This window comes from Octodon degus, unplaced genomic scaffold, assembly GCF_000260255.1.
Source record: "Octodon degus isolate 3935 unplaced genomic scaffold, OctDeg1.0 scaffold00129, whole genome shotgun sequence".
NCBI classification, from domain to species: domain Eukaryota; kingdom Metazoa; phylum Chordata; class Mammalia; order Rodentia; family Octodontidae; genus Octodon; species Octodon degus.
In genome coordinates, this window is record NW_004524705.1 from 5,273,056 (window position 1) to 5,283,857 (window position 10,802).

Consider the following 10,802-nt stretch of genomic DNA (forward strand, 5'->3'; position numbering starts at 1 on the left):
GAAGAATTCTCTAGGGCAACATAAAAAGTGGGGGAAGGGCCAGGGCCTTCTACTCACTGATAGGACATAAGCTTTTCCTGTTGTAGCATCAAAAGGATGTTTTTCAACGAATCATTTTATGGCAGCCAAATATAAACACTGGAAAGCTGTCTCGAATCTTCATTTTACATAGCAGACTTTCTCTTATGTGTGGCAGTCCTACATTTTAATAGCTAAACAAGAAATTATTTTGGAAACTGCACAGTGAGATAGGTAAAATCTTTATTATGTAGGGCACAGCATAGATCATATATTCAGAAAATAAAGGAAAAGTTTACAAAGCAAGTAAAAGAAGCCAACCAAAAAGAAAAAGTGGGGAAATTTTAAACAGCAACTCCCAAAGTCAGATAGCTAAGTAAAACATAATTTTGAAACAACCTTGTTGTTACTTAACAAAGGCAAATTACTTTCCAGTGCTTTATAACACTCCAAAGGCTCTCCTTAGCTTAACAAAGATCGAAAGACAGAAAACAGTAACTGTGCCTTAGAAGGTAGGGTTGGGGCTGGGGAGATGGCTCAGTAGAATAAGCGCTTCCCTGGCAAGCACAAGGGCCTGAGTTCAATCCCTGGTTTGACCAAAAAAATAAAAATAAAAAAAAGAAGATAGGGTAACAGGTATTTCAAAAGATTTATACTTCAGAAAACTACATGAAAAAAACCCACAAAACTATGTGATACCTATGAAACCCCATAATCATATGACACAATAAATGTAGAGACTACTATAAATAGACAAACATTCAAAGAAATCAGAATGTGTGTTCATTACAAGCAATATGCAAATGTCTGACCAATGCATTACAATAATGGTTATAGCAGTTATCTGCTTTAAAGTCCTAAAACAAACCAAAACAGCCACCAGCTACAACACCAGACAGATTGTGGCATATTTATATAATAAATATGAGATAATAAAGAAAAGTATTTGATGACAAACCTACAGAAGAACGTGAGTATATCATACACAAAGATTAGTAAGCTAAATAATGTCAAATCACAACAGAGTTCAAGCTGCGTGACACATTTATACAATCATTAAAACAGATAAGCTTATTCTGTTGTTGAAATTATTGACAGTATTTACCCTCATCGTATGCTATGCTGGCTACAAAAATTGCTGGCTCCATTCTGCTTGCTTTGCTTGATTTGAGATTTTCATATCCAAATTTGGGATAGAATCTATGATGTAACTAATAAAATAAACACATCAGATCTGGGGAGATAGCTTGGCTGTCTAAGCATTTGCCTGGCAAGTGCAAGGACTGGGGTTCAATCCCTGATAGTGCATGCTGAGCTGGCCCCAAAACCAGGTGTGGTGGCGCATACCAGTAATCCCAGTGCTGGGGAGGCTCAGACAGAAGGATCATTAGGAGTCCAAGCTGCATAGTGAGACCCTGTACCAAATAAATAAGTAAATGTTTTCTTAATTAAAAAATAAACATATCAACTGATTTTTTCAAATCTGAATTATTCTAAATTCATAAACCAAAATGTGTTGGAAAGTATGGAAGTGTGATTATCCCCAGACTAGCTCCATCTCCCTCTGTCTATCTATCCATCCAGCCATCTACCATCTATCTATCTACCTATGTATCCACCTGTCTATTCAAAAGAGTTCAGAAATCTACACAGAGGGTAAATACATTTCAAATACCCCTCTGTGGTTGGGAATACAGCTCTTTGGGATAGTCTCCATAGCAGATGAGGGTCTCATTCCCATGCATGCAAAAATAAATAAGTAGCCATGAGAGTAGTGTTATCATTACATGTCTTTGTTTTTTTTTAATTTTACTTTTATTTTTAAGATTTCAATGCAATTTATTCATCTTTTCATTTGTTCAGTCTTTTTAATTTTTTTCTAAAGAATACAAGATAGCAATGGGAAAAAAAAAAAACAGCATCAGAAACAATACAAGATTTCACTAATTTGAAGATAGTATGATCAATGCAGCAGCCATTGTTTTCCGGTCTTTATTGAATAACAATTGCCATTCCAGTGAGAAAGGACTGGACTAATTTCACTTAGGTATTTGCAAGGTTACTTCTAAAAGTGTACTTCGAGTTGCACATTTTAACTGACTTTACAGCTGTAAATGGCTATTACATTATCTTTTCAAATAAATTTGTTAAAATAATTCATAATAGCTGTACTAAGATTTCACTGTTTTTTTCTCTTTTCTTAATGTATTTGGTACAAGGTCTCACTATGCATTTCGAACTCATAGTGAGCCTATTTTCAGCAGCCCCAGCAGTAGGATGACAGGTATGCATCACCGTGTCTGGGTGAAGTACTGGCTCAGCGTGCCCTGGGGCAAGGCCAGCAGGGCCTGTGGTACCAGGGATTGACTCCAGTCTCTGCACTTGGTGTGAGCAGGCACCCAGTCAGCTGAGTTATCTCGCTGAATCTGATTTTGTTTTTTCTAAATTAGGAATTTCAAAGAAAATTCTGCTGGACTCATGAGTTAAATTTAAGCTCTGAGGGAGTTATCTGGTATCTCTGGAAGATTTTTGCAATCTAGAGCATGTTTCAGAGACTGATTGCTTACCATTGCCTGCTAGTTGAGAATTTATGGATCATTTATTTCAAGACGGTATAAACTTTGCCCATGACAACATTTTCTTCAGAAATTCTCCTCAAGGAAAATATATATTAGTACCTTATATTCTAGTATTTAAAACAGTGCAGATATCTATATAACTACATTTTGAAACCATGTTGCAGAAGAAATATAGGTATATCTTCGCTTACAGAAAACTTACGTCCAATGAACCCACTATAGGGCCGGCTAAGTAGCTCAGTGGATTAAAGCATCTGCAAGCAGGCGCAGGGGCCAGGGCTTTGATCCCCAGGCTTGCCTTGCTGACCCTGCTCCCAGGGCACACTGAGACGGCAATTGGGATTGTAATCCCAGCTCCTGGGAGAGTGTAAACAAGCAGATCACTATGAGTCTCATCTAGTAGTGATACCCTGAGCACCTTGTAGACCCTACCTAAAATTTAAAAACAAATTAAAATTAAAATTAAAAAAAAATAAATGCACTATAATCTGAAAACGTATTAATTAGAACTACTCTTTCTATACTGCTTTCCAACCATCATGGCTGAGCAACAAATGTCCAGAAGCTACTGATTGTTTACCCAAAGCATCACGTGCTGCTGACATGTGCCACCCTTCCTAAAACCATGTCAAAGGGTCCTTAGTGGTTGATACATTGTGTCCACTTGAGAAGTTAAAAGCTTAACTAAATCAGCTCAGCCACTCCACACATTAGGGCACGGAGGCCACACTGTAGCGTGACTGGAGGCCACACCTTAGAGTGACTCATCACTTAAAGGATATAAAAGGGAACTGAGGAAGGATGGAGCATTCCATTTCCTCAGACGAGCTCTGGTCTTCACAGTCAGCTTGGATGTAATCTCTGGCTTCTAGCACAGACTCTTTGGTCACTGTCTTGGATCCTTCAGCTTTCTGCTGTAGACTCACCTTCCATCGCAGACCCATCAGCCTCCTGATACAGATTTGCACAGTAAACTGCAGTGAACCCCAGACCTTCGCCTGCATCCTTCAGTCTCCAGCGTGCAGAACCCTCTGCACGCTTCCTCATCTGACCCTGTGGCTGACCATCATAAGTCCATCTTGTGATTTCTTCTACAGTTGTACATCTTGTGTTATATCTGTTCCATTTGTGAAACACTGACTGATACAGCATCCAACTTCTTGATGGTAGTAAAAAACCAGTCTCAAACTTTAAAGTAGACACAATACTGAATGTGGACTGCTTTCCCACTGCAGTGAGGCCAAAAATATCACTCAAACCCTTCAAAGCCAGAAACTGAGTGTGCTGGGTCTTACTATGTTACTTTTCAAGAAGGTAAAATGATTACTACATACCACACACCTTAGGACTAAATGCAAAAGGCAAAGAGGCAAACTTTCTAATGTTCATATTAGCTCATATGATGCTAAGTTTTATTAAAGTTCAGTCAAATATTCTCCATAGTCCCTAAAGTTTGAATGAAGTAGGAATTGTTAGAAATATATTTCCACAACTCAAGTTTCTTGTTCATTCACTTGCAATATATATAATTACTTCATTTCAATGGATACTGAGGATCAAAAAGACAAAAATATACTATGAATATACAAAACTAATTCCCAGAATATGTCTACTGTACAAGAGACTAAAGACAGCAGTGTGTATATTTAATTATATATGTAGCATATGCTATATATACAATTATAATTCTAGTTTAAGTGAAAACAGTTATATCAGAGTATCCTGAACAACCACTTCCTCCTAATTGATGGAAATCTAATCCTTGCTGACCAAAGGTGAGTGAAACGATTGTGATCAAGTATTTCCTTAAATGACGTTTAGTCTGAGGCTCAAGAATAAATAAGAATTCTCACAACATCTAAAGAAAGAAGTGTACTTTACCTTAAGAAATTTTCCATGATAACTTTCAATCAATGGCAGTATAAACTTTAAATTGGTTTACCCTAAGTGGAAAGAGAAAACGAATTGACACAGATCAGAATCTCTAAGAAAGGTAATCATTTGTATTTTGATTTAACAAAAATGTAGTTATTGCCCCCATATTTCTTATATATTATCTTTTCTATGGATGAATAAAATACTTATTCAATTTATAATATTTATTGTACATTTTGGATCTTATTTACTTGTTTAGCTTCTCACTCTAGTGAGACAATGGGATGTTTGCAAGGATGGGCTCTTTCATTTCATTTATTAGTATAATCTCAAGTTAAATCTATTTGCCTATAAAAGTCTTTTTTTTTTTTCGGAATGGGGATTGAACTCAGGCCCTTGCACTTACCAGGAAAGTGCTTATTCTACTGAGCCATCTCCCTGGCCCCAACTACAAAAATCTTGAGTTCATTCATCTTTATGTCTGAATACATCTCCATTATATTAAAAAAAGTTAGCCATTCCTTAGTTTATGTGTGTTGAGGTTATTTCCAAGAATTAGCTATGACAAATTGGGCTGTTGTAAACATGAGTGTACATATATTTCTGTGATATGATGTTTTTAATTCTTCTGGGAAGATAACCAGACCAGGAGGAGAATAGCAGGGTCAAATGGAACCTCTAATTCTATTTTTTAAGGAATTTCAACATTGACTTCCACAATGGTTGTACCAGGAGACACTCCTGGAACAGTGAATGGTTCTATTTTCCCCTAGAACCTTTCCAGAATTTGTTATATTGATTGACTTCTTAATGATCAACATTGTTTTGGGGGTCAGACAGATTCTCACTGTCTTTCTAATTTGCATTTCTTGAATGGCCATTGAACATTTTATGATACATTTGTTTGCCATTGGTAGATTTTATCTGAATGTATGTATTCGTCTCAGATGCCCATTTTTCATTGGGTTTTTGAATTTGGTAACTTGATTTTTTTTTTTTTTAGTTTTTTATATGTTTTAGATGTAATTCCTTTGTGTAAGGGACAATTAGCTGAATTGTTTCCAACTCTTTGGGATGTTTTTTCACTCTATTGATGCTATTGTTATTGTTATTGTGCAAAAGCGTTTTAACAGGGTGAGATTCTTTGTGGCACATTTTGTGTGGTCTGGGTTTGCTTCCTGATGTCTCTGCCTATACCTATCAAAACTACAACCTATTTTCTTTTTCAGAAGATTTAATATTTCTGTTTTAATATTTAGATCTATGATCCATTTTGACTTCAGCTTAGTGCTTGCATTATTAATATAAATTACATACAAAATAGACCTATACCTATGGTGATAGGCATGGGTCTAGAGTTAGTCTTGAGCATGTGGAAATCTACTTTTCCAGAACCACTTATTAAAGCAACTCTCCTTACTCCAGTGAAAGTCTTTGACCCCTTTATCAAAGCAACGGTGGCTGAGTGTATTTGGAGTTTTACCTGCATCTTCTATTCTGTCCCACTGATTCTCAGGTTTTAGTCTTTCTTTTTCTGGTACCATGCTGATTCCATCATCTTAGCTAAGCATCATAATATCATGTTAGTGATTATGATAGCTCCTGATTTGCTTTTGTTGTCCAGGATTGCATTTTCTATTGCAGGACCCTTATGGCTACAAATTAATTTTAGGAATGTTTCTCTAGTTATGTGAGGTATGATAATAGTTTTTTTGTGATTGCATTAAATTTTTAACAGATTTGGAAGTAGGGCAATATTTACTATTTTAGTTCTTTGTACCCAAAAGCATTTTATTGTATCTTCTTAAATCTCCCTTTTCAGAGTAATTTTCAATGTTATAGTTCTTTTAATTCTTTTGCTAGATTGATTCCTAAGTATTTCTTTTTGTGGATGCTATTGCAAAGGGTATTGTTTCCATAGTTTCTCTCTGTGTGAATTTTTAGCTTGTGTACAGGAATATTATTGAGTTTTGGGTGTTGAATTTATAGCCCCAAAATTTGGTTATTAAACTATGTGTCTTTTGGGGGAGTTTTTTGACTCTTCTATACAGAGTTCTTGCCATCTTCAAATAATGGCAATTTCACTTTTTATTTTTCTATTCTTATTCATTTTATTTCTTTCCCTTGCCTAACTGTTGTAGCTAATGTTTGCACAAGTATATTGGATAAGAATTTTGACAGTGGACCTTGTTGTCTTGTTGCTGATTTGGTGGTGAAAGCTTTCTGTTTTTCACCATTTAGTATGATGTCAGCGGTTGGTTTATTTTACATGAGTTTCATCAGATTGAGGTGGAAACCATCTATCCCAATTTTCTTTAGGGTTATATCATGGATGGGTGCTGGACTTTGTCAAAAGATATTTCTGCATCTATTGAGATGATCATGTGATATTTGTCTTTGGTTCTGCTAATATGTATTACACTTATTGATCTGCATGTGTTGAACCATCCCTGACTCCTTGGGTGAATCTTCCTTGGGTGTGCTCTACCATCTCCTGGTGATTTGCTTCATTCTGTTCACCATCATCTTATTGTGGATTTTTACCTCTGCATTCATTAGGAAGCTTAGCCTGTAGTTTTCTTTTTGGGCTTGCTTTCTCTCTGGTTTCTGAATCAGGGTAATGCTTGCTTCTAGAAATTATTTTCTATACATCCCTTAAACTTTCCTTAAAGAATTTCAGGATTAGTGGCATTAGTTATTTAAATTTCTTATAAAATTCAACAGTGAATCCGTGAGGATCTTGGATTTTCCTTTTTGGCATATTTTTTATTACATTTTTGTTAAATTAGCTGATATCAGGGTTTTTTTTTCAATTTTTATTTCTTAAAAGAAAAGAAATTTTATAGCTTCTTCTTGATGGAGCTTTTAAAATTTTTGTCTAAGGGGCCAGCCAAATAACTCAGCAGATTAAAGCACCTGCTTAGCCAGACACAGAGGCTCGGTGTTCGATCCCCAAGCCTGCTGTGGTGGCCCCACCCCTGGGGCACACGGAGAAGGCATTGAGACTGGGCATGGTAGTACCCACCTGTAATCCCAACACTTGGGAGGCTGTAAATAGGAGGATCACAAGAGTCTGATCTATGCAGTAAGACCCTGTCCTAAAATACAGATAAATAAATATGAAATTTGTGTCTAGAAATCTGCCTATTTCTTATGTATTTTTCATCAGATTAGAATATGTATTTTTACAGTAGATATTGTTAATCTTCACTTCTTTATGATCCACTGTGAATTTCTTCTTTCATTCTTTCTCATTTGACGTTTAACATTAGGTCGTTTGTTTGAGCTGTCTCTGTTTCCCTGATGTAACAGTTCATCGCTATAAATTTCCCTCTTAGGACTGCTTTCATTGTATCCCATTAATTTCAATATGTTGTACTGGCATTATCATTTAATTGTATATGCATTTAATTTCATACACTGTTTAATTTCATACACCGTTTAATTTCTTCTTGTTTTTCAGAAGAGTGTTGTTTAATTTTCATATGCTTAGTTTTTGTGTTTTCTCCTGTGGCATGGAAAAGTGTTTTTTATCCTTTGACTTTTAGTATATGAATTTCTTTTGGGTTTAATATATTTTTTCGAATGTAGCATATCATTGGCTCTTGTTTCTTGATTCATTCTGCCACTCTCTTTGATTTTGATTGGAGAAAGTTATAACGTTTGTCTGCTGGCTAATGTTTTTCATGTTATTTTCCTTTGCATGGATTCTAGGTCTGATATGCTAACTTCACATTGATTCAATCTATTGCACGTACATTCTATGGAGTTTGTATGCTCCTGGATTTATGTTTGAATCTGTTCCATAGATTTCATTCCTTTTCTATGTTGTACATTCATATTTTCCAGGAGTCCTCTGTGTTTTTATTCTGTCTGCTTTGATGTCTTCCATTTTGATCTTTTTGTTTTTGTACCTTAGACATTGTTATTTCTATAGCCTCTTCCAGTTGTGCTTTCTCTTCTGCTGCTATCATTTCAGCAGGTTCCAGTGGTTTGTTTCTGATTTCTTCAATCTACGTGCTCTGAACTTATCTTGGGTGGGATGGACATTTGGGGTTGCAATTTGCTTCTTCTTCTAGTCATTTTGTATTTATATTTTACTTTGTTTTCTTCATTGGTGCTTGCAGCATGCTTATGTTAGACAGCTGTGTCTCTGGTGTTGAAGATTTCCTAGGAAATGTTTGTTCCTCAGTATGTCTTATAGATATAGGTGCTTCTTGGTCTTTAAATCTGTTCTAAGAACCTAACTTCCCAATATATTAGGAATGTGAAGACTATCTATTTGACTCAGGGCCTTTTCCTTTATACTCAACTATGGTAAAGGTTATGATCTTTCACAAGCAATATTGTCATATGTGGTAGAATAATTGATTGTCGCAGGTTTAACATCTTGGTTGAAATAGTACAATTAGCAATCACACTAAACTCAAGCACAGCACAGCTGTGACAAACGTGGGCAACACTTTTTTTTTCTTTTCTTTCATTTTTTCCCATAATTTTATTGATAAATAAATAGCAATGAGACAGTTTAAAATCAAATTGGTAGGACAGTTTCAATAATTAACACATTGCACACATTCTTCCTAGTGGTTAATTGCTGTACAAGATGTGGACATGATATCCTATTTACAAACACCATTAGAACAAACCACTCTATTCATTAACAGAATGTAACTATATAACTTTCCTAACCACTATGAATACACAGATACAAAATGGAAATTCGTCTGTATCCCCCTTTTTGGGTAAAGTCCATTATTTGAATATTATAGGTGTGTAAAAGCAAAATATTCTAAAAAGAGTCCAGTAGTCCATAATAGTATTGGGTCTTCCACTTCACTTGCAATGTCAGAAACTGTTGACCTGAGTCCCCTGCAGCTCAACATAACAGCATGGTTTTACTTCTTATATTTTGTTTTTATACTTTAGTGCTGAATGGTTAAGACCAAGGTAAAGCAGGACCTATGCAACAAGAGTTGTAGCTTTTGGGTCTGATAAGGTCAATGAAATCCCCTCAGGATTTATCCTGAGATCCTGTACCTCAGATGGTAGAACCTCTGTCAGTGTGAGCCATGTGGATGAGTCACGGCCAGTGCTTGGCCACTGTGCTCTCTGTGAAAGCTTGAGAGAATATTTTCTTTCCATGTGACTCATCTTAGGCACACTCTACATCATCGATCACTTTTCTTTTGGTCCCATAATCTACTTGATCAGAAAATTTAGGACACTACTGAGTTACATGACGTTACGGTACAAGTTCTCATATGTCCTGAGTCTTAATTGACCTTAGAAGGCTAGGGACAAAATGTTGGCTTTCCTTGCAGCCCTCCTTTTTCTCTAATTTTGGTCTGCAAACTTAGGTTGTTAACCATCCAGAAGACAAGCTTATTGTTATTACCATACAACTTAGGCTGTTAAGCTTAACCTCACTATCTGTCTGCATATCAAACATCTTAGGCATAATATGGAACAGGTATTTTATATCAAGTATTGATATGTTGAACTTTAAGTCCCTACAGAATATAATAAAAAACACTTAAAAATTAGAATATATTTTAAAAATAGGCATAAAGAATTATATACTTCTTATGATTACACATAAGTCCAAAAAATCTCACCATATACAACCTTGAAGCAGGACAGTCCCACAATATTCCTTTTTCTGTCTCTTCCTTTCATTCACCACCCCCTAATTTTTGAACACCCATCTACCTGAGAGACATCATAGCAGCAACTGGCATGTCATGACAAGCAGCCCATATTCAGAAGACCAGAATGACAGGCACTCCAAGCATGAAACTACTATTACAAATTACCATCTGCAGTGTAGTAGCTTAGTTCACAGGTATCAGTATATGTAGTTAGTCAGGGTGAGAATTTTTCCAACTAACTGCTAGATTAAAAAATCTTCTGAAGATTCACAGGATCATTGCCTTGCCCATTTTCTACGTATAACTGTATGACCTGACTTATTCAGGCTTCCTAGCTCTTCTTTCCCTCTCTTGATTAGTTAGTCCTTGAGATCCTGCTTTCCTTTTACTTATATTATACCATTCTATTTGTATTTCTTCTTTTGAGTTCTTATACTAGGGACACTATACAATATTTGCACATGTGTGTCTGATTTATTTCACTTATGAGTATATGTTTCAATGGCATCCACTTCAATATAAAAGCTTCAAGTTTATCATTCTTAATAGCTGAATAATACTCCATTGTGCAAAAATACCACATCTTTTACAACCATTCCTCAGGTGATGGGCATCTTGGTTGTTTTCAAGATTTGGCTATCACAAATTGTGCTGCTCTAAACATAGGCACACATATATC